Below are 23,534 nucleotides of genomic sequence, written 5' to 3'. Positions count from 1 at the left end.
ACTGCTGATTGCACTTTCTAAGACGCAAGCAAGCATCAGGATCATCATCGATCTCACCTTTAGTGTATCTTGTGCACGGCATACAAAGACTCTCTTCCTTTATGAGTAGTTTCACATCTCTGTCAGGTGATGGCTTTGAGGACACTGCCATAGCAGCTGGTTTTAACTCCACCTACATAAAAAAAAACAGTTGGTGTCTTTAATTGTTTCGCAATTATTACATAAATACATGTAGAACAGTCTCATGTTAGAGGGAGCAGATTTCTGTTGATCTTCTAGACTTGGTTTCTAACATTATTAGAGTGTGTTGTTTTGCTAGGGTGATACAGTGTTGTTTTGCTAGGGTTCAAATGTGGTGTAATAAGACCTCAACCAACAGATATAATTTATAATCAAATTACCATTTTACTTTGTGGAACAGCTGTGTATTCCACAGGGCTAGAACTATCCAATGGAACTGTTTCATCCTTCACATCCAACAGTCCACTGTTAAACCTTACACGTGGCAGAGGGACGAAACAGGCCTTCAACACTACCACTGTTACGTTAATCTGTAAAATCACATGCAGACACTTAATGAATATGTGAATTGTGCAAAAACGCCATCAACATAGGCTACTAGATTAAATATAAAAACGAGTTGTGACCAAAAACTCAACAAACACAACACAAGATGATAGATAACACATGGTAATATCTATAAAATGCAATAACACAAACACAACAAACCTGGTGCTCAATCTTCCTCCTTTTGGGTTCTCTACAGGACTGCTCAACCTCCCCATTTTGGTTCATCTGTAATGATGAATGGCTTGGTATTAAAAACAAGGTGGAGAAAGTAGAGGATGTGCAAATCTAGGGCTCTATTTTTGTCCATGCCTTACCCTCCTTAAACCTTTTGTACTGTTTTGAAAAACATTGTTTCAATATTTCAAATAGCTGATCTGTGTCAATGTGTCAAAGTACATTTGAAGTATTCTAAACTGAGCTCCTAATTTCTAATAAAGACAGTTCTTCAAGGTTAGTAGTTTTTTATCAAACAATACCGATCTCTACAAATCTCTTACCTTCTTGTTCAGTTGTTCCTCAAAGTCAAATCCTTGGAAATGGTTCTCTGTCTTGTCTCTGAATTTGCTGAAAGCACAAACAACATAGACTACAACGTTACATGGTACAGTACTTATAGGCTACCTGGGGAGGGGGTTTCACACTTTTAATTCAACCAATCAGAGCAGAGCAAGGGAAGTGGGGGGAGCCAAGATGCTTCCAATAGCCCTGAGCTGACATTAACATAGCACATCAACTATCTAGAAATATTTCAGCACACACATGCGGGTGATTTAATAGCATGTCTTGCTTACTATTTAAAATTGTGTTTTATTTATGTCTAAAACAATCTTAAATGGGAAACCACTCATTTTCCCAAGAGGAAAAAAGACCCTGGAGGACTGATTTTGGGGTTTGTATTGCAAAGTACACCGGTGTGAGGTCATCACAGTTACTATTGGAATATAGATCGAGCTACTTAACACATACCGGTAAGTGGACATTTAAAACATATCCCTTACGCACCCTTCTTTACAACAAGGGTTTATATTTTAGATTGTAATAGAGAAAAGTAAGATAAGGGTTAAAATAGTTTAGTTTATTGCTTTCTATCGGTTTAGCAATTTTAATGATTTTGATTTCAGTGGTTGGGGGCTAAATAATATGTCTTTTTAGACACAATAAGCCCATTCCCAAGATGCACCACAATCTTTCATGGGCAGGTGTGACTTATGGGGACTAGTACTGTAAATAATATTGATGACTTATTGTGTCTAAAAAATATACATTTAGCCACTGTACACATGCCCCCAACCACCGAAATCAACATCAATAAAATGGCTAAAACGACAGAAGGTAGTAAAAAAACACTCATCGTTTCTTTCATCTAATTACTAACATATACCAAAGTTGTCCTTTAAATATATCAGTGCTAGTTTACACAAAAAAAAGGTTTGAAACTGTATCAGTGTCTGATTGAAGACACAGGTTTCTGCATGCTGTAATGTATGTAACTGGAGGAGCAAAAATTCAGGAGTTGAAATATCAGGGTTAAAAATTACAGAGTTGATTTCAACTCCCAAAGTGTCATTTTAACACATTCCGATTCAAATTGGGTTCAGAGTTGGAGTTATTTGAAAGAGTTGATTATGTCAGTGTTACCAAACTCTGCCCTGAGTTCATTCACTGTGTTTGGAGTTATTTTATAAAGTTGATCTCTGGGAGTTTCCACCCGGAGTTGAAATGAACTCCCTTTGGAGTTATTTTATATAGTTGATCTCTGGGAGTTTCACCCGGAGTTCATTTCAACTCCCAGAGAGTAATTTGAACACACTCAACTCATCAGAGAGTCAATTAAGCTCCTCCTGCCCACACCTGCATTCATTTTGAATTGATTGATGAAGACCAACAGACCAACGGTCACACAGTGAACTTTTCTTCAATGTGTTCATCTCATCTTAAACATAATTTGGTAAGTGCAGACTTTATTTATTAAAATAATTGTATTTGTGTGCTGCACACTGCAGTATGTAGCTACAAGAAAACATCCATGAAGCGATGTAGGCCAATTGCTAGGCCTATACACAATGTTTGTCTAAACTAGTAGGCCTAGGTCTAATGGTGAACATGCTTTACACAAACCATGGAGCCTGGTCTCCATGGCCGTTTGTGCCGAAAATATACGTTTATTCTTAACAGTGATATTATTATCTCACTCAAGCGGTCAAGCCCCACTTACTCAGGTTATGACTTAAATTATTTCACAGTAAATGAAATCAAGACTAGCTCCCGGTTGTCATTCGGTCTTTAGCCTACTGATGAGCACGCTCGCTGGGGGTTTCACGGGACTGCGCCCGCTCTCCTCGCCGCCCCAAAACTTCGCTGCGTGGCTAACCCGCCTCTCATTGAAAATCATGAATTGCGAGGAGGCGCGTAGTGTGGAACCAAGCGGTTGTTTCATGCCGTGGTTCATGTTATGTACCGTGGGCTGGAGTGGGATTTCGAGTGTTTTCCAATGTGATGTTGAGGCATTAACTTTATAGGAGCTCATCTCGGAGCACAACAGTACAGTATGCAGCGACGGGTGCACTGTTCCATGGGGCTATGGTGGGAGAAGTACTCAAATGGTTTACTTAAGTAAAAGTATCAATACTGCAAACCGCGTCGCATTGCAGTATGGTGAGCTTGTAGCTCGGTCATGTCCTAATATTTGTAGGCCTATACATTTGGCATATTTCAGTATGTTCTACATTTGTACTTTTAACTGTACATTTTGATACGAATACTTTGTACAAAATGTACTCAAGTAAATTCCGGACATTTACTTTTACAGTTGCTATATTGCAGTAGCTTGATACTTAAACCTATTGATACTTTAAGTAAAATGTTAAGTACTTTTTCCACCACTGCCACCACCTGTTGCAAAAGCTCTGAAGGCATGATTTTAGGAGGATGGCTTTATTAATTTACTACAAATTTACTTTGTATCATTAATGTCAATGAAGGTAGGATGATGTTACTGTATGGGGAGATTCTCTAACATTGTTTTCTAACCAAATAACCATGTTTTTCCCCAATGAAATTTCCAATTTTAAAAGCTTTTTTGCCTACTGTATCTACATGTAGTAACTAAGCTTAATTTTAGTTAATTTACTTTTATTTTATTGCAGGTTTGAGTAAACATGCTGGTCCAGGTGAGGTACAGACAATTGCAGAAGTATGTGAAATTGGAAGAAGATGAAGGACGGTTTGACTTTGTGCAGTTTGATCTAAAAGGTAACAATAAGCATAATATCATGGCACATCGATTTTGTAAGGGACCATGTTTTGTAAGGGACAATGTTATAGGTTTATCTTTGCAACCACTGACAGCCCATACATCCAAACAGAACAGTTAAGATGAATCTGATTGTATTAAACACCAACTGGCCAACACTGTCACTGTATGGAAAGCTTCCATAGAAGTCTCGTTATTGAAAATGAGTGCTTCCAAACTCCAACACTTAGAAAAAATCACACTCGTGTGAACTGAGCTGTGTGTGTGTGTGTGTGTGTGTGTGTGTGTGTGTGTGTGTGTGTGTGTGTGTGTGTGTGTGTGTGTGTGTGTGTGTGTGTGTGTGTGTGTGTGTGTGTGTGTGTGTTGCAGTTGATGCACAGGCCAGGCTAGACTCAACAGCACCTCTCTGGTCACCCAGGGTCACCCACCTCTCTGGTCACCCGCTCAAAAAGAGGGCTAACCCAAAAAGAATAACATGCACATAACATGGACAGTCGACTTAATGAAACAAACACATTGCAGATAGAAAAACATACAGCTGTAATGTTGAGTATAACATTGTTTAATGCAGTGGTTCTCAAAGTGTGTGCCTTGATAGAAGTCTAGCGGTGCAGCAGAATGCTTTGATAATATTTGGAATTCATCAATATTGCTCCGGTTTAAAAATAGCTGATCTAAAGCTCACGTGTCACAAGCTAGTAGTTCAGCTATTTTTGGTGAATGTTATCCCAGAATAGGGATGCTGGTGTTCCATGGGGTTAAATGTCAAGCATAAAGTCATTATTTGTCTTAATGGAAGCAGATTCTCTCAAGTTTTCCTTATGACACGTATTGTATCTTTGGGGGAAACATTTGTATAAATTATGATTGTATTAAAAACATAATTTAGAGTTGCTTACGGCTAGGTTTATTTAATAATTTTACAGTAGATTTAATGGGAAGTAATTTGCTATCAGACAAACTGCTGTCTTGAAAAGCACATTCTTCTTGACTTGATCTTTTCCAGTCAAAGAGAGATTTTGCCTGCCACCCGATGCAGCCGTTACTTACAAGGATGCAACAGGGACTGATGTTGATCCTGAAATATTCAGCGACCTCGTTGGACTGGGCAATGTGGTCCTGACAGTTTTCTCGAATGACGGTGAGTTCTAAAGCCGGGCATCTAAGCAAGCGCTCTACAACCTACAGAAGACAAATATTTAGTCTACCTCTTTTTTTTTTCTTTAGAATTTTCAGATTCCTCCACCTCTGCTTCTGAGATTTCTGACTGCAGCTTCAGCTCAAATGCATCAACACTAATCTTAGATGAGGCCCCTAGTAAGAGACCAAGAATTGAGGAAACATCTGGTGCAGTGTCTGCTAAACAGGTATCAGTTTCATCTCATGCGTTGCATCAAATGTTACATTCAGTCTTTGGAAAGGTGATTTACCAACATGTGTTTTGTGTGTTCTTTCTTTTGCTTTTTATTAGTTGGTTGAAGCTGTGCTACGAAGCAAGTCTGGTGGTCAAAAGATTCTAAACGAGTACCAAACAACAGAGACCCTAACAGATGGGACAAGACGAGAAATGGTTAACATCCTGGTATCTCACATGGTGGATAATCATGGGTATGTTTAGTTCTTATTTATGTAAAATAACTGCATGGGCTTGGCATATCTTTACGGTAGATGGTGGTTCTCAACCTGTTCAGGCCCCAAAATTATCACATTTGAACTGGGAACCCCACCCTGACGAGCACTAAGAGTTGAGCCATTACATTTTGTATAACACGGTTCTATTGTGAAAATGGCAGATCTACATGCTCACAACGACATTGGGAGCATGTAATTCTGCTATTTTCACAATTTTTGCTTCTAATATTGGACAATTTGTCCAATGTTTAATTTGTCTTAGAGGTATTAAAAAGTCCTTAAATTGATACTTAGAAATGTGCATATACCTTCTATACACTTAACACTTTGTTAGTTTGTTTACTGTTGATGAGAAAACAATGTTGAACATTCAGTGAATCATCTGGGGACCAACCAAAGAGACCACCAGGGGGTCCCCACCCACAGGTTGAGAACCACTGATTTAGATTACTAATTTAATATATCCTCACAGGTTCCTCCCCACTAAAGCAACCAGAGAAGAGTATGCCCTTGGGATAGTGATGATTTTCCCTTCCCTCAAGGATCCATATTCCAAGAAAGGCTATGTATGTAATCATTATTATTGTTTGCTATCATATCCTTCCATTATGTGTTAAAGCTGTGTGCATTACACTGACAGTTCTTGTGAGCCAATTATGACAACACATTTATTTATTTTCAGGAACAGTTCTATGATGCTCAGAGCAACACAGGATTCATTGCTTGGCGTCTAAAAACTGTCAAAAGGAAGTCCAAACCAAGTCCAGGATCTGCACCGTCACCAAACAGCTCTACTGCTCATTCTCCCGGAGGCCCAACTGCCCAGAGGGTCGTTAATACAGAAGAGCAGCTTGATGGGGATGCTTGCAAAGAGGCCATGTCTTTGCTCAACCATACCACTGACAACTCCCAGATCTTCCAGAGGATGAGACAGACCTTTCAGCACCGCCAGAAGCTTGTTAATGACCCCAGCAAAGGTGATGTCCTTGCTGCCTTCCCAAGATTCCTGGATACCAAAGGATTGGTAAGTTGCAATGAAATGTTTAGACTAGACCTGGGAGAGTACTTGTTCTTTTTAGTTTTAGTCTTGCACCGACAATGGACACTCCTTTTTTTGGCTCTGCACTATTAGGTTGTTGTAATAGCATTATTTGGCATGGCGATGAGTTACTTATAGCACTGACTAGCATTGACTGTTATGGACACTTTCGTTTGGCACTGTATGTGTATAAATAGTTGTGCTTAAGGATTGCTATTTGTTTTAGTTGGCCATTTTCAATATGAGCATTGTTTTGTATATATTCTTTGTTCCCTTTTCTTGATGCACCTTGCTCTTTACTGTACTCTGTTTTTTTTTAAATTCTTTTCATACTTCTCTGTAAATATCCTCATCTAGACTTGCTTGAAATTTGAAAGCCTTTCTGTTATAGTAATGTACAGTAATGTTTTCTTTAAAGGTGGAGCAAGACTTCGTTCTCCTTTTTAACGAAGACATCTCGTCCCAGCTACTGAAGAAGTGGGATTCCATATTTAAGGAAGCCATCATTAAAGAGGCCTCAAAGCTCACTGCAACACCTGAGGTGCGTCGCTTGGTGCAGTCAGCAGAAAGTCCCCCAGGAAGTGATCCTGATGATGCAACAAGTGAGTTATTCGTTATAACATTTGCAAAAACGGATGAACAAATGGAACCGAAAGTGTTACCTCTCGTCCCCAACTAAACTACTCCCATGTTCTCTGTTGTTTTGACTCTATCCTTAGTCTATGACCCAGAAATGGCCTCCCTGCTGTTGCTGCTGCATCTCCTTCCACCACCACCTGGGGGTCCGAAGTCTCACAAAGTCAGTGCCTGTGATGCAGTTGAGAGACTTGTCGTCTTTCACAAGGTAATAATTGCGACTGTGAGTTAGTATGAAAAGCTCCACTGGCTGTCCGTCCGTCTGTCTGTCTGTCTGTCATGTCACACCTTTGCCCTACCCTTATCACTGGCACCATTGGCCCTATCGATGCCAAACTTGGATGGCAAAGCACAACCTCTAGCCCTGATTTCTCACATGGCCCTCTTCTAGAGCCAACATTAGGCTGATTTTTGCAAAACTTTTTTTTTTTTTTTGACACTACTTCTACAGACTTTGGCCTAAAATCACACAAAGCGGTACACCGTATATCTAAAGTCATGTCATCACCATGGATCTGTCCCATCTCCCATATTCCCTCATGATTGCCTACTATTGCCTTCTAAAGTTTGTGTATGCAACCTGACGGTCTTTTCAATGTTCATGTACAGCTGTAGATCTGACCCCCAGTGTAGCACTCTGTCCAGTCCAGAGCCTGAACTAGCCAGTGAGGCAATGTAAATGGTCAGAGTGATATTATCCATGTGATCTTTGGGATGGGCTCTGTCCATTTGCAGTGTGATGTACTGTACAGTGTCAGCCAACATCTTCATAGCTGCACATTATTCTTGTATAATTTCTGTTTTTCTTTTTTTTCCCCCTTTTTTTTATCTCATCACTAGTCATGCTGCAGTTTGGAGGAACATCTGAGGAACCAAAAGAATGCACAGCCGTACCTCCTTGCTGTTGGTCGTCAAAAGAGCAAGATTGACAGCTTTTACATCGTCCTGGATCACCATCTGATACCATGCCAGGCAAACAGGTCGCTCGGAGCATTTGATGAGCTCTTCAAAGCTCATTTTGTGTTTAATGTTTCCTATGATGCTGCGCTTGTTAGCTTTTACACATTCCTGCAAACGACTGTGTACAACATTGATGTGGGGAAAATGAAGGAAACACCCAGAGTAAGGGAACTGAGAGCCAGGCTTCTGAACCAGTTCGTAACAGCTATATTTGAGTAAGTGGCTTAAGGATTCTGACCTGTCTTATTTGTGAGCAAGTGGCTTAAGTGATGCTGACCTGTTTTATGTGTCAGAAAGGCTATCCCAGTTGTCAAGAATTAGTATCACATATAAGAACTGTACATAGTTTCTATCCTGGTGGTAAATTCAAATTGCTTTGTTCTCAGCCAGGCTGTAGGCGTCAGTTCTTAACATTTTACGGTTTTCGGAAGCACCTTAACAGTGTTCATCATGCTGAGCAAATCTCTCAAACTTCAAATGTTAATGTTGAGAGTTCCAGTGAGCCAGTTGCAAGTTCCAGTGAGCCAGTTGCATCTTCATCTCAAGCCTTTGCTTTGGGGGATGAGTTGAATTCCCCACATCAATGTTGCTCTTCCAGTGTTTCTTTTGAGAACAATGATTCAGGACTTCCTACGGATACAACCAAAGACATGTGTGCATCTATTGTGGCTAAATTACAGGGGAGTGGTATTTCCAACAGCTTGGTAACCTCAATTGTAGGGGATCTGGAGGAACTTACAAGCGAGCTTCGCTCACAAGCAAAACAGACTATCATCTCTGCTTTACCTAACCCTGACATATCTGTGATAAATGAATCTATGAACCGTTTAGAAAACCCTTTCACAAACCTGAATACAGAATGGAAACGAAATAAATACTTTACACAAAAATGGGAAGTCGTAGAGCCAATAGAAATTACACTGGGAGTGAGATTTGACACCAGGCTTAATCAGAAATCTGGCACGTATGATCAAGTTCCTGTTAAGGATACTTTTATATATGTGCCAATTTTAGAAACCTTGACATTTATGTGCGGAAATCCAGACATTTGTGAATTACTTAAGAAAGAGTGTAGATCTGAGCCTGACATTTATACTGACTTTTGTGATGGAAGTTATTTTAAAACTCACCCTTTATTCACAGCTAAAAGACACGCACTACAAATTCAAGTCTATTACGATGATTTTGAAACTGGAAATGCCCTTGGTTCCAAACGTGGACTTCACAAATTAGGCTGTCTGTATTTCATTCTTAGAAATTTGCCCCCAAAATATAATTCGGCTCTAATGAACATTCATTTGATATCACTTTTTCACACACAAGATCTCCAAAAGTATGGCTTTGATGCTATACTGGAACCGTTGCTAAATGATGTGAAAAAACTGGAAAGTGAAGGGCTCAGTCTACCATTTTCTGATGAGCAGATATATGGTACAATCTCACAGATCACAGGAGATAATCTAGGGATGCACTCAATTCTTGGTTTTAATGAGTCATTCAATAGCCAATATTTTTGTCGTTTTTGTTTAATCGAGAAGGATGATACTCAAACAGTATACTGTGAGGATGATCCTAAAGTAATCCTTCGTGGAAAAGATGCGTTTGAAATGCATTGTCAGTCTCTCCAGGATAATCCACAATTGAAGTCAGTATATGGTGTGAAAAAGAATTCTACACTTAATTCATTGAAGTACTTTCATGTTTCTAATAACTATGCATTTGATATAATGCATGATCTTCTTGAGGGTGTGGCTCAGTACGAAATGAAGTTGCTTTTTGGATATCTCACAAAAAACTGCATTTCAGAACAGGACTTACTTTCCAGGATTTATTCCTTTGATTATGGATTTTTAGAACGAAAGAACCGTCCCACAAAGATTATTTTGGAGAGTGCTGGCAATAACATTGGTTTAAATTCTATTCAGACGTTGTGTCTTGTAAAAAACATCCCACTGCTGTTTGGTGACATTATTCCTGCAGGGAACAAAAACTGGAATTTGTTGCTGCTGTTACTTCAAATAATGAACATAGTGTTTTCACCTTCTCTAACTCTAGGCATGACGACATATTTAAAGCATTTGATTTTGGAGCACCACACACTATTTAAACAATTGTATCCAAACAGAAACTTGATACCGAAACATCACTTTATGATACATTATCCACATGCTATAAGGAAAATTGGCCCATTGCTACATATGTGGTGTATGAGGTTTGAAGCCAAACACAAGATGTTTAAAGATTATTTTAAAAATTTCAAAAACATAACAAAATCACTGGCTAAAAAGCATCAGATGGCCATTGCCCATCATTGGGAAAGCTTCAATCTCAAGCACACAGAATATGGGCCAATTAAAACTTTTTCCCTCGAAGAAAATGATGTTAACAATGACAACATGATTTTTTCAAAAGAGGTTTTCTCAACCACTTGGGTTAAAGTTAATGGTGTTCAATTTAAAGCTGGACTTGTTGTGTGTAGGGCATTAGAGGAAGATATGCCAGTCTTCTGTCAAATAAGTGATGTACTTTTAGTTGAGGAACACATTTTCTTTTTGTCAAGCAGGCTGTTTACAGAGCAATTTGATGAGCATCATCATGCATTCAGAGTGTCAAGAAGTGATGAAAGACTTGTAATTAAACTGGCTGACCTGAAGTTTTGTACACCATTTGACATGCAGACTGCCTACAGTATTTCAGATGAATCTTTATATGTGATCACTCCATTCATTCTGTTGGAATGAAATACTTGACTGTTTTATGGACTGGGATTTTTATGGCCGAAATAAATGTTTTAAACTGTTTTGAAGTGTTATTTGTCTATTTACTTGTCTGATTGCTTTAACTCTGGTAAAGAGTAACATTAACTCAGAGTAGTGTTATTTTAAAAATGTATTTAACTCTGGTAAAGAGTGAAAAAATGTATTTAACTCTGGTAAAGAGTAAAATATTAACTCACAGTAGTGTTATTTAAAAAAAACATTTAACTCTGGTAAAGAGTGAAAAAAGTATTTAACTCTGGTAAAGAGTAAAATATTAACTCACAGTAGTGTTATTTAAAAAAATGTATTTAACTCTGGTAAAGAGTGAAAAAAGTATTTAACTCTGGTAAAGAGTAAACATTAACTCTGAGGTGTGTTAATTATCTAACTCTGGTAAAGAGTAAACAGTCAACTCAGAGCACAGTGTTATTTGAAACTCTGGAGAAAGAGTTAAAGAAGGAACTCCTGGCTAGTGTTAAATAATGAACTATTTCCAAAGTGTTAATTTGACTCTAGAAAGTGTGGACACATATAAACTCACAGAAAGAGTTGAAATTGACTCTGTGGGAATCAATTTAACACCAGACTTTTTGCTGCATGCTTGTCTCATTGTTAAAGGACAGGTGAGAATTGGTTAGGGTGTGTACCCCTATTGCTGAATGGAGGCACAACTCATTTGCATGTAGGCCTATTCCTTTTAGTATGATAAGTAGTGGGCATAGCCCCCAACAGTAGGCTATTGTGTGAATGCTGTGGGAGGATTGGAAATCATTTGTATTCAAATAGTTTCTACTGGAAAACACTTCTGCAAAAACGTCTGAAAGGTGACACCTAACGTCAGAGGAAGTGTGTAGCGGTCCCCTCTGTGGTCTGTTTTGAGAGGAGGGCTTTTGTGTTCTTTTAAATCTATTTAACTTAACTCTGATTAATTTAGATGTTTTAGAAGAAGAAAAAAAGTTCTCAATTATTTAGTAATGATTTGTGCAATGATTGTGCAAAATAAAAAAATAGAATAGCCTAATGAATATGTAAATAACAATTAGGTTCAAATTCAAAACCTTGAATGTGAAGAGTGAAAATACCCCTCTTTCTTCAGGAATAATATCACAACACGCACACATAGCACGCACGCACGGACACACACACATTTCTTTGGTTTGTTACATCATAAAAAGTGGAAAACATTGTTATCTTGTCAGTTTAAATCATAAAAGAAATGAAGCACTGCCTGGGTAATACTTTCCTTACTTTCACATACTACGCAATAAAGACATTGCAAAAGTATAGGCCTACACATTTATTTGGTTTATTGTTACATCATAGAAAGTGGAAAACATTGACATTGTTATCTTGTCAGTTTAAATCATATAAGAAAGGAAGCACTGCCTGGGTTCATTTACAATACAGTGATCCCTGTTGGCATCAATATGACATCAAGGCTTTAAAGTACTACAATATTCCTGCAGAACTGGGCTCGCACAAAATATATTATGTACAGTAGAAAATGTACACATCCCTCCTCAGACAGATTTTCAATTCAGCTCAATCCCAAGCAGTAATATTGTTACTGTTGTAAAGTGGATCTCTTTGAAATGATCTTATTGACTGAATAACAGCAGGCTCTTTTACTAGTTTTATTTGGTGATCTGATCTGATCTGATCTGTGGAGGATTGATCTGATCTGTGGCATTGGTGAGGATGTATTTTAGTTTTTCAGTGTTATAATAGCAGCTTTGCAAAGTACAATTATTGCACTGTACTGAAGCCTGAAGGGCCAGGCCTTTGTGTGTTTGTTTTATATTTCTCCACCTGACTAACTGTAACTGCCAAAGTGAAGCTCTTAGAAATGGGTGTGTGAGACAGATTTTCAAACCATGTCAGTAGGCTTTGTAGTTTACATTAATTATTTTTTGTATCTACAATTCTACATGTCTGTGTCTATTTAAAATGAACACAACAATGACATGATACTAAAATGATTTGTCATCCATCTTTCTTTACAATGTTCTGTTATTCCTTGGTCTTTTATGAGATATCCATTATTTGAAGGTCAGCAATGCTACTTTATAGATTATAGCTTTTTAATTGAATGGAAAATGAATGTTTCATTAAACGTATGTATCAGATCACAGCAAAACGCATCGAATCCAATCGAATCGCATAAAATTCCACAAAATCGAAATCGTATCGAAATTGCACCGAATTGAATCGTATCGAATCGTTCTGTATGTAAGATGTATCGTCTTTGAATCGAATCGCAGCCCATGTATCGGATACGAATCGAATCGCCTTGTAAGGGATGGATACACACCCCTACTAAATATGTATTTTTAGACACAATAAGCCCATTCCCAAGATGCACCACAATCTTTCATGGGCAGGTGTGACTTATGGGGACTAGTACTGTAAATAATATTGATGACTTATTGTGTCTAAAAATATACATTTAGCCACTGTACACATGCCCCCAACCACCGAAGTAGTATAAATGGTAAGACAGAATGCTTTTCCCACATGAATCCACTGGGAAACAGTTTTTAGAAGAATCCTAAAAAGTATAACATTTTGTATAAGAGAAAAGTACAAAAAATAATTACTGCGTAAAGCTGAAAAAGTTGAAGTTTGAACAAGTTTAATTTAGGTGAAAGCTTAAACAAAGTGTACAGCCAGGACTTTCCCCCCTGTCTGAATCTGCATGTGCATCTTCAGGAGTTGTAAAATGACTAACGCTGCTGCCACACACAGTACAGCTAAAGGGCCTTATTTTCCCCTCTATGAATCCTCATGTGCGAATTCAGAGCACTGTTACAATTAAAGCTGTTGCCACACATTTCACAGCTATAGGGCTTTTCCAGAGTATGAATCCTGAAATGCATCTTCAGACTGCCCTTGGAACTAAAGCTGCTGTCACACACTTTGCAGCTAAAGGGTTTTCCCCCTGTATGAATTAACATGTGTTTCTTCAGATTACTTGCTTGACTAAAGCTGTTACCACAAAGTGTACAGCAAAATGGTTTTTCCCCTGTATGAATCCTCATGTGCACATTCAGAGTACTATTACAACTAAAGCTGTTGCCACAAATGTCACAACTATAGGGCTTTTCCCCTGTATGAATCCTCATGTGCTTTTTCAGAGCACTATTACAACTAAAGCTGTTGCCACAAATTTCACAGCTATATAGCTTTTCCCCTGTATGAATCCTCATGTGCTGCTTCAGAGCACTACTATAACTAAAGCTGATGCCACAAATTTCACAGCTATAGGGTTTTTCCCCTGTATGAATCCTCATGTGTGATTTCAGATGACCACTACAATTAAAGCTGTTGCCACAAACAGTACAGCTGTATGGTTTTATACCTGTATGAATCCTCATGTGCTGCTTCAGATATGCATTACAACTAAAGCTGCTGCCACACACTGTGCAGCTAAAGGGTTTTTCCCCTGTATGAATTAGCATGTGTTGCTTCAGATGACTCGATTTTTTAAAGCTGTTGCCACAAAGTGTACAGCTGAAGGGTTTTTCCCCTGTATGAATCTTCATGTGTGATTTCAGATTACCACTAGAATTAAAGCTGTTGCCACAAAGTGTACAACTGTATGGTTTTTCCCCTGTATGAATCCTCGTGTGCTGCTTCAGGGCACCCTTACCACTAAAGCTGCTGTCACAAAATGTGCAGCTAAAGGGTTTTTCCCCTGTATGAATTAGCTTGTGTAGCTTCAGATAACTCTTTGTAGTAAAGCTTTTACCACAAAGTGTACAGCTGAAGGGTTTGTCTCCTGTATGAATCCTTGTGTGCTGCTTCAGAGTACCATCTGGACCAGCTTGCATTTGTTTGTGTGTGTAGGAGGTGCTGGCTGGAGGGTCTGTTTCTCTGTTTTCATCAGTTGAACTTTTCACTGTTACTAATGTCAACATTGTCCCACCATTCTCTAATGGGACGTCCTCTTGTGTTTGGAACGGCTCCTCCTGTTCCTCTTTGATCTGTGGAGGTTCTGGTTCATTCTTGATCGATCTGGAACCCTGCTCCTTCTGTTCTGGTGAAGACTCTTCTTTACAAAGAGAGACACCGTCTAGGAGGAGGAAAATAAAAGCATAGTTCAGTCAGGACACTCTTTGAAGCAGAACCAGTTTTATTCCAACAAGTTTAAACATTTGTATTTGGCAATGTGGCAGTGATCCAGCAATGTTTCATAACAAAAGAAGCATGGCATGTCACAAAATCACATGTTTGATCAAAGAAATCTGTGCATTCTTCATCTGAATTCAATAGGTTCAGCTCAGAAATCAGTCCCTGCAACAACTGCTGATTGCACTTTCTAAGTGCAAGCAAGCATCATGATCATCATCGATCTCACCTTTAGTGTATCTTGTGCACGGCATACAAAGAGTCTCTTCCTTTATGAGTAGTTTCACATCTCTCTCAGGTGATGGCTTTGAGGACACAGCCATAACAGCTGGTTTTAACTCCACCTACATACAAAAAACAGTTGGTGTCTTTAATTGCTTCACAATTATCCCATAAATACATGTAATACAGTCTGATCTTAGAGGGAGCAGATGTCTGTTGATCTTCTAGACTTGGTTTCTAACATTATTAGAGTGTGTTGTTTTGCTGGGGTGATACAGTGTTGTTTTGCTAGGGTTCAATGTAGTGTAATAAGACCTCAACCAAAAGATATAATTTGAAATCAAATTACCATTTTACTTTGTGGAACAGCTGTGTATGCCACAGGGTTAGAAATATCCAATGGAACTGTTTCATCCTTCACGTCCAACAGTCCACTGTTAATCCTTAGACGTGACAGAGGGACGAAACAGGCCTTCAACACTACCGTTGTTACGTTCATCTGTAAAATCACATAGAGAAAAGACACTTCATGAATATGTGAATTGTGGAAAAACAAAAGGCAATATGAAACAAAAGATGATCATAAACAAGGTGTAATAGTTATCCATTAAAATGGGGGAGGGTTGGAACATGCCACCAACATAGGCTACTAGATTAAATATAAAAACGATTTGTGACCAAAAACTCAACAAACACAACACAAGATGATAGATAACACATGGTAATATCTATAAAATGCAATAACACAAACACAACAAACCTGGTGCTCAATCTTCCTCCTTTTGGGTTCTCTGCAGGACTGCTCAACCTCCCCATTTTGGTTCATCTGTAATGATGAATGGCTTGGTATTAAAAACAAGGTGGAGAAAGTAGAGGCTGTGCTAATCTAGGGCCCTATTTTTGTCCATGTCTTACCCCTTATCCTTAAACCATTTTCAATAGTAAAACAATGGTTCAAAATAGTAAAATAAGTTTTGGGATAAGTGGTATAAGGCATGAACGAAAATGTAGCTCCTAACTTCTAATAAAGAGTCTTCTTCAAGGTTAGTAGTTTGTATCAAACAATACCGATTTCCACACAATTACTGGGTGCAACCTCTTACCTTCTTGTTCAGTTGTTCCTCAAAGTCAAGTCCTTGGAAATGGTTCTCTGTCTTGTCTCTGAATTTGCTGAAAGCACAAACAACATAGACTACAACGTTACATGATACAGTACTTATATGCTACCTGAGGAGGGGCTTTTCCACGCTTATAATTCAACCAATCAGAGCAGAGCAAATGAAGTGGGGGGAGCTAAGATGTTTCCAATAGCCCTGAGCTGTCAAGGACATTAACATAACACATCAACAGTCCGGATGATTTAATAGCATGTCTTTATACTTGCTTGCACAATTTTAAAATTTGTTTTATTTACGTCTAAAACAATCTTAAAGGGGAAAACCACTCATTTTCCCTAGAGTACTTGTGTAGAAATATAAAAAAAGTACACTGGTGTGAGGTCATCACGGTTACTATTGGAATATAGAGCTACTTAACACATAAGTGGACATTTAAAACCTATCCCTTAAGCGCCCTTCTTTACAACAAGGGTTTATATTTTAGATTGTAATTAGAGAAAAGTAAGATAAGGGTTACAATAGTTTAGTTTACTGCTTTCTATCTATTTAGCAATTTTAATGATTTTGATTTCAGTGGTTAGGGGCTAAATATGTCTTTTTAGACACAATAAGCCCATTCCCAAGATGCACCACAATCTTTCATGGGCAGGTGTGACTTATGGGGACTAGTAGCCTACTGTAAATAATATTGATGACTTATTGTGTCTAAAAATACACATTTAGCCACTGTACACATGCCTCCGACCACCGAAATCGACATCACTAAAATGGTAACTGGAGGATGCTTGTCATTGTTAAAGGACAGGTGAGAATTGGTTAGGGTGTGTACACCAATTGCTGAATGGAGGGACAACTCATTTGCATGTATTCCTTTTAGTATGATAAGTAGTGGGTAGCCCCCAACAGTATTGTGTGAATGCTGTGGGAGGATTGGAAATCATTTTCATTTAAATTGTTTCTACTGGAAAACACTTAGTCTTCTGCAAAAACATCTGAAATTTGACACCTAACGTCAGAGGAAGTGTGTAGCGGTCCCCTCGGTGGTCTGTTTTGAGAGGAGGGCTTTTGAGTTCTTTTAAATCTATTTAACTTAACTCTGATTAATTTAGAAGTTTTAGAAGAAGGAAAAAAAGTTCTCAATTATTTAGTAATGATTTGCGCAATGATTGTGCAAAATACAAAAATAGAATAGCCTAATGAATATGTAAATAACAATTAGGTTCAAAACCTTGAATGTGAAAATACCCCTCTTTCTTCAGGAATAATATCACAACAATTGTAAGTCACTTAGAAACCCATTCAGGTTGGGTATATTTTTGGACACACACACACACACACACACACACACACACACACACACACACACACACACACACACACACACACACACACACACACACACTCTACAAGCTCATAATGGTGGAAAGATCTAAAATGTAATTTATGCTTGATGGCGAGATGGCAAAAAATAGCAACACCAACAATAATAATACAATGAATAATGGTATCCCGATTCCAAACTTTTATTTTCAAAAGAATATACACAAGAATACTTCCCTTACTTTCACTTACTACACACTAAAACATTGCAAAAGTGTACACATTTCTTTGGTTTGTTACATCATAAAAAGTGGAAAACATTGTTATCTTGTCAGTTTAAATCATAAAAGAAATGAAGCACTGCCTGTGTAATACTTTCCTTACTTTCACATACTACGCAATAAAGACATTGCAAACGTATAGGCCTACACATTTATTTGCTTTATTGTTACATCATAAAAAGTGGAAAACATTGACATTGTTATCTTGTCAGTTTAAATCATATAAGAAAGGAAGCACTGCCTGGGTTCATTTACAATACAGTGATCCCTGTTGGCATCAATATGACATCAAGGCTTTAAAGTACTACAATATCTGGGACTATTCACTAACTAGAAAAACAGTTCCTGCAGAAACTGTGTGGTCTTGTTGTAAACACGCACAAAGTATATGTTATAGGCTACAGTAGAAAATGTACACATCCCTCCTCAGACAGACTTTCAATTCAGCTCAATCCCAAGCCGTAATATAAATGGTAAGGCAGAATGCATTTCCCCCAGGAATCCACTGGGAAACAGTTTTTAGAAGAATCTCAAAAAGTACAACATTTTGTAAAGCGAAAAGAACAAAAAATAATAACTGCGTGAAGCTGAAAAAGTTGAAATTTGAACAAGTTTAATTTAGGCGAAAGCTTAAACAAAGTGTACAGCCAGGACTTCCCCCCTGTATGAATCTGCATGCGCATCTTCAGGAGTAAAATGACTAAAGCTGATGCCATACACAGCTAAAGGGCTTTATTTTCCCCTGTATGAATCCTCATGTGCTGCTTCAGATTACACTCTTGACTGAAGCAGTTGCCACACACTGTGCATTTAAAGGGTTTTTCCCCTGTATGAACCCTCATGTGCGGCTTTAGATTACTTTTTAAACTAAAGCATTTGCCACAAATTTCACAGCTATAGGGCTTTTCTCCTGTATGAATCCTCATGTGCGAATTCAGATCACGATTACAATTAAAGCTGTTGCCACACATTTCACAGCTATAGGGCTTTTCCAGAGTGTGAATCCTCAAATGCCTCGTCAGACTGCCCTTGGAACTAAAGCTGCTATCACACACTGTGCAGCTAAAGGGTTTTTCCCCTGTATGAATTAACATGTGTTGCTTCAGATTACCTGCTAGAGTAAAGCTGTTACCACAAAGTGTACAGCAAAATGGTTTTTCCCCTGTATGAATTAACATGTGTTTCTTCAGATTATGTGCGAGACTAAAGCTGTTACCACAAAGTGTACAGCAAAATGGTTTTTCCCCTGTATGAATCCTCATGTGCGATTTCAGATGATCACTACGATTAAAGCTGTTGCCACAAATTTCACAGCTATAGGGCTTTTCCCCTGTATGAATCCTCATGTGCTGCTTCAGAGCACTATTACAACTAAAGCTGTTGCCACAAATTTCACAGCTATAGGGTTTTTCGCCTGTATGAATCCTCATGTGTGATTTCAGATGACCACTACAATTAAAGCTGTTGCCACAAACAGTACAGCTGTATGGTTTTATCCCTGTATGAATCTTCATGTGCTGCTTCAGATATGCATTACAACTAAAGCTGCTGCCACACACTGTACAGCAAAATGTTTTTTCCCCTGTATGAATTAGCATATGTTGCTTCAGATGACTCAATGTTTTAAAGCTGTTGCCACAAACAGTACAACTGTATGGTTTTTCCCCTGTATGAATCCTCATGTGCTGCTTCAGGGCACCCTTACCACTAAAGCTGCTGTCACAAAATGTGCAGCTAAAGGGTTTTTCCCCTGTATGAATTAGCATGTGTAGCTTCAGATAACTCTTTGTAGTAAAGCTTTTACCACAAAATGTACAGCTGAAGGGTTTGTCTCCTGTATGAATCCTTGTGTGCTGCTTCAGAGTACCATCTGCCCCAGCTTGCATTTGTTTGTGTGTGTATGAGGAGCTGGCTGGAGGGTCTGTTTCTCTGTTTTCATCAGTTGAACTTTTCACAGTCACTGATGTCAACGTTGTCCCGCCAGCCTCTAATGGGACGTCCTCTTGTTCCTCTTTGATCTGTGGAGGTTCTGGTTCCTTCTTGATCGGTCTGGAACCCTGCTCCTTCTGTTCTGGTGAAGACTCCTCTTTACAAAGAGGGACACCGTCTAGGAGGAGGAAAATAAAATCATAGTTCAGTCAGGACACTCTTTGAAGCATAACCAGTTTTATCCCAACACGTTTAAACATTTGTATTTGGCAATGTGGCAGTGATCCAGCAATGTTTCATAACAAACGAAGCATGGCATGTCACAAAATCACATGTTTGATCAAATAAATGTGTGCATTCTTCATCTGAATTCAATGGTTCAGCTCAGAAATCAGTCCCGGCAACAACTGCTGATTGTACTTTCTGAGTGCAAGCATCAGGATCATCATCGCTCTCACCTTTAGTGTATCTTGTGCACGGCATACAAAGACTCTCTTCCTTTATGAGTAGTTTCACATCTCTCTCAGGTGATGGCTTTGAGGACACTGCCATAACAGCTGGTTTTAACTCCACCTACATAAAAAAAACAGTTGGTGTCTTTAATTGCTTCGGAATTATCCCATAAATACATGTAGAACAGTCTCATGTTAGATGGAGCAGATTTCTGTTGATCTTCTAGACTTGGTTTCTAACATTATTGGAGTGTGTTGTTTTGCTAGGGTGATACAGTGTTGTTTTGCTAGGGTTCAATGTGGTGTAATAAGGCCTCGACCACAGATATCATTTATAATCAAATTACCATTTTACTTTGTGGAACAGCTGTGTATTCCACAGGGTTAGAAATATCCAATGGAACCTTTTCATCCTTCACATCCAACAGTCCACTGTTAAACCTCACACGTGACAGAGGGACAAAACAGGCCTTCAACACTACCGCTGTTAGGTTCACCTGTAAAATGACATGCAGAAAAGACAATTCATGAATGCAGAATACAGTGAATTGTGGAAAAATAAAGGCAATATAACACAAAAGATGATCAATAGTTATGTTTTAATAGATATCCATTAAAAGGGGGAGGGATGGGATGCGCCATCGACATATACTACTACATTAAATGTAAAAACGATGTGTGACCAAAAACTCAACAAACTCCAAACACAACAAAGATAATAGATAATACGTGGTAATCTTAGCTATAAAAATCTTAGCTATAAAAAATAGCTATAAAATGAATAACACAAACAAAACAAACCTGGTGCTCAATCTTCCTCCTTTTGGGTTCTCTACAGGACTGCACAACCTCCCCATGTTGGTTCATCTGTAATGATGAATGGCTTGTTATTTAAAAACACGGTGGAGAAAGTAGAGGCTTATCCTCTACTTTCTCTTTTGCCATTTTTTACTATTATGATTTTATTTTTTTAAATATTTCAAATATCTGATCTACAAGATCATAAAGTGTCAATGTGCATCCAAGTATTTTAAAATGTTTTTTTTTTCTTCGAAATAGTAAAAAATAAATAAAGATATGCATTTTGGGAAAACAGATAAGGCATGGTCGAAAATGTCGCTCCTAATCTCTAATAAAGACAGTGTTCTTCAAGGTTACTAGTTTGTATCAAACAATACCGTTAGTAGTTTGTATCAAACAATACCGACCATTGACCTTTACTACGGTAAAGTCTCCAGACAGTGTGCAACCTCTTACCTTCTTGTTCAGTTGTTCCTCAAAGTCAAATCATTGGAAATGGTTCTCTGTCTTGTCTCTGGATTTGCTGAAAGCACAAACAACTACTACAACATTACATGGTACAGTATAGGGATGCGGTATCGGTACTCGTGGTATCGGTACTACTCGTGGTATCGGCCTATTTTGCGGTATCGGTACTCGTCCGATACTGCTCACAAAGCGCCCGAGTACCCTGTGTGTTCCGCCACTTCGCCTTTCTCTCTCTCTCTTAAAGTATCAAAAGTAAAAATACAAAATGTTTGAGCATAGCAGATCTAGAAGATCATGCACACTGCACAGCACAGGAATTTCCATGGGCTAAACCTGAAAAAGAAAGTGAAATGTGTGGCAGTTGTGCCATGTTCTGGGAAAGCAATGCAATTTAATGTGTTATATACAGCCAGAAAGTGAGGAACATCTGATAAAAAAAAAAAGAAAAAAAAAGAAAACGTAATTTAAAGACATTTTGTATTATTAATTGTACTCGTATCGGTACTCGGTATCGGCGAGTACTCAAAATGAAGTACTCGTACTTGTACTCGGTCAGCAAAAAAGTGGTATCGGGACATCCCTAGTACAGTACTTATAGGCTACACGAGGAGGTTATTCAACCAATCAGAGCAGAGCAAAGGAAGTGGGGGGAGCTAAGATGTTTCCAATAGCACTGTGCTGACATGAACATTAACATAGCACATCAACTATCTGGAAACATTTCAGCACGGACAGTCTGGTGATTTAATAGCATGCCTTGCATGCTTGATTGAACTATTTTACTTTTGTTACAAGACTTTAACTTAAAGTTATATTCTAATAGTGACCTGTACTATATATTGCTTGTTCTGTAACAGGGCCAGAAGTCTCCCCAACTCTTAAATAACATAACATTTAGTTACAGGTGGGTACACAATGTAATTAAATCAGGCAATAGAACCATTCATCACCAACAATTTGATCAATTGTCCCAGTTACCAATATTTTCTGTTAATTTCTCTGTTTCATCACTTCCATTGTGTGTGTTTATCCTGTATCCTGCATAAGTTCGGTCTCCTGATTGAGTTAGTAGGCCTATGTTTGATACAGAGCGGGGAAACACAGAGATCCCAATGGACAAACATTCAATCACATCTATTACTATAGAGCTACTTAAAACATATCCCTTATACACCCTTTAAATACATCAGTGCCAGTTTACACACATTTAAATAATTCTGGTTTCAGGGGTTGGAACTCTACCTAATCAGTTAGAAGACACAGGTTCATTCATGTTGTAATGTAGAATGGTTTGGAGGATGCTTGTCCCATTGTTAAAGGACCGGTGAGAATTGGTTAGGGTGTGTAACCCTATTGCTGAATGGAGGGACGGGGGGCGCTAGTGAACTCCTCACTGTAATGTGTTAATAAATATGCACTTTCCTGACCCAAACCAAGAATGAGCAATTCAGAGAATTAGCAATTCTACAACACCAGGAGAACCTTTTTTCTGATGCATGTATTCCTTTTAGTATGATAAGTAGTAAGTAAAGCCCCCAACAGTATTGTGTGAATGGTGTGGAAGGATTGGAATTCATTTGCATTCCAATTTCTATTGTAAACTACTTAGCCTTCTGCAAAAACATCTGAAAGGTCAGATGTGCAGAAATTCCTCTTGTTTTGCAAACTTTGTCCTCCTCTCATAGTGAGGGAATATTAATAAAACCTGGGAATAAATTCCTTACCAACTAATTTCTTCACCAATGTGTTAGTAAAGGTGTTTAGTAACATATCTAACAAAGATTGAAATTCAACATCCCTAGGAAAATCTTTGACAGCTAGGGTAATTCTGGGTCTCATTCAGTTACTATACATTGTGGGCTATGTTCAGCAGGGACGAGGAGGTTTTGGGTTAACAGCTACTCGCCCTGCTTGGAGTAAGGCAGCAGCACCAGAACGGAGAAAGATGGTGGTGGAGGAAGTACGC

Source organism: Nannobrachium achirus, assembly GCF_963921795.1.
Source record: "Nannobrachium achirus genome assembly, chromosome: 14".
In the NCBI taxonomy this organism is placed as follows: Eukaryota; Metazoa; Chordata; class Actinopteri; order Myctophiformes; family Myctophidae; genus Nannobrachium; species Nannobrachium achirus.
Note: the sequence above shows the minus strand (reverse complement) of the source record.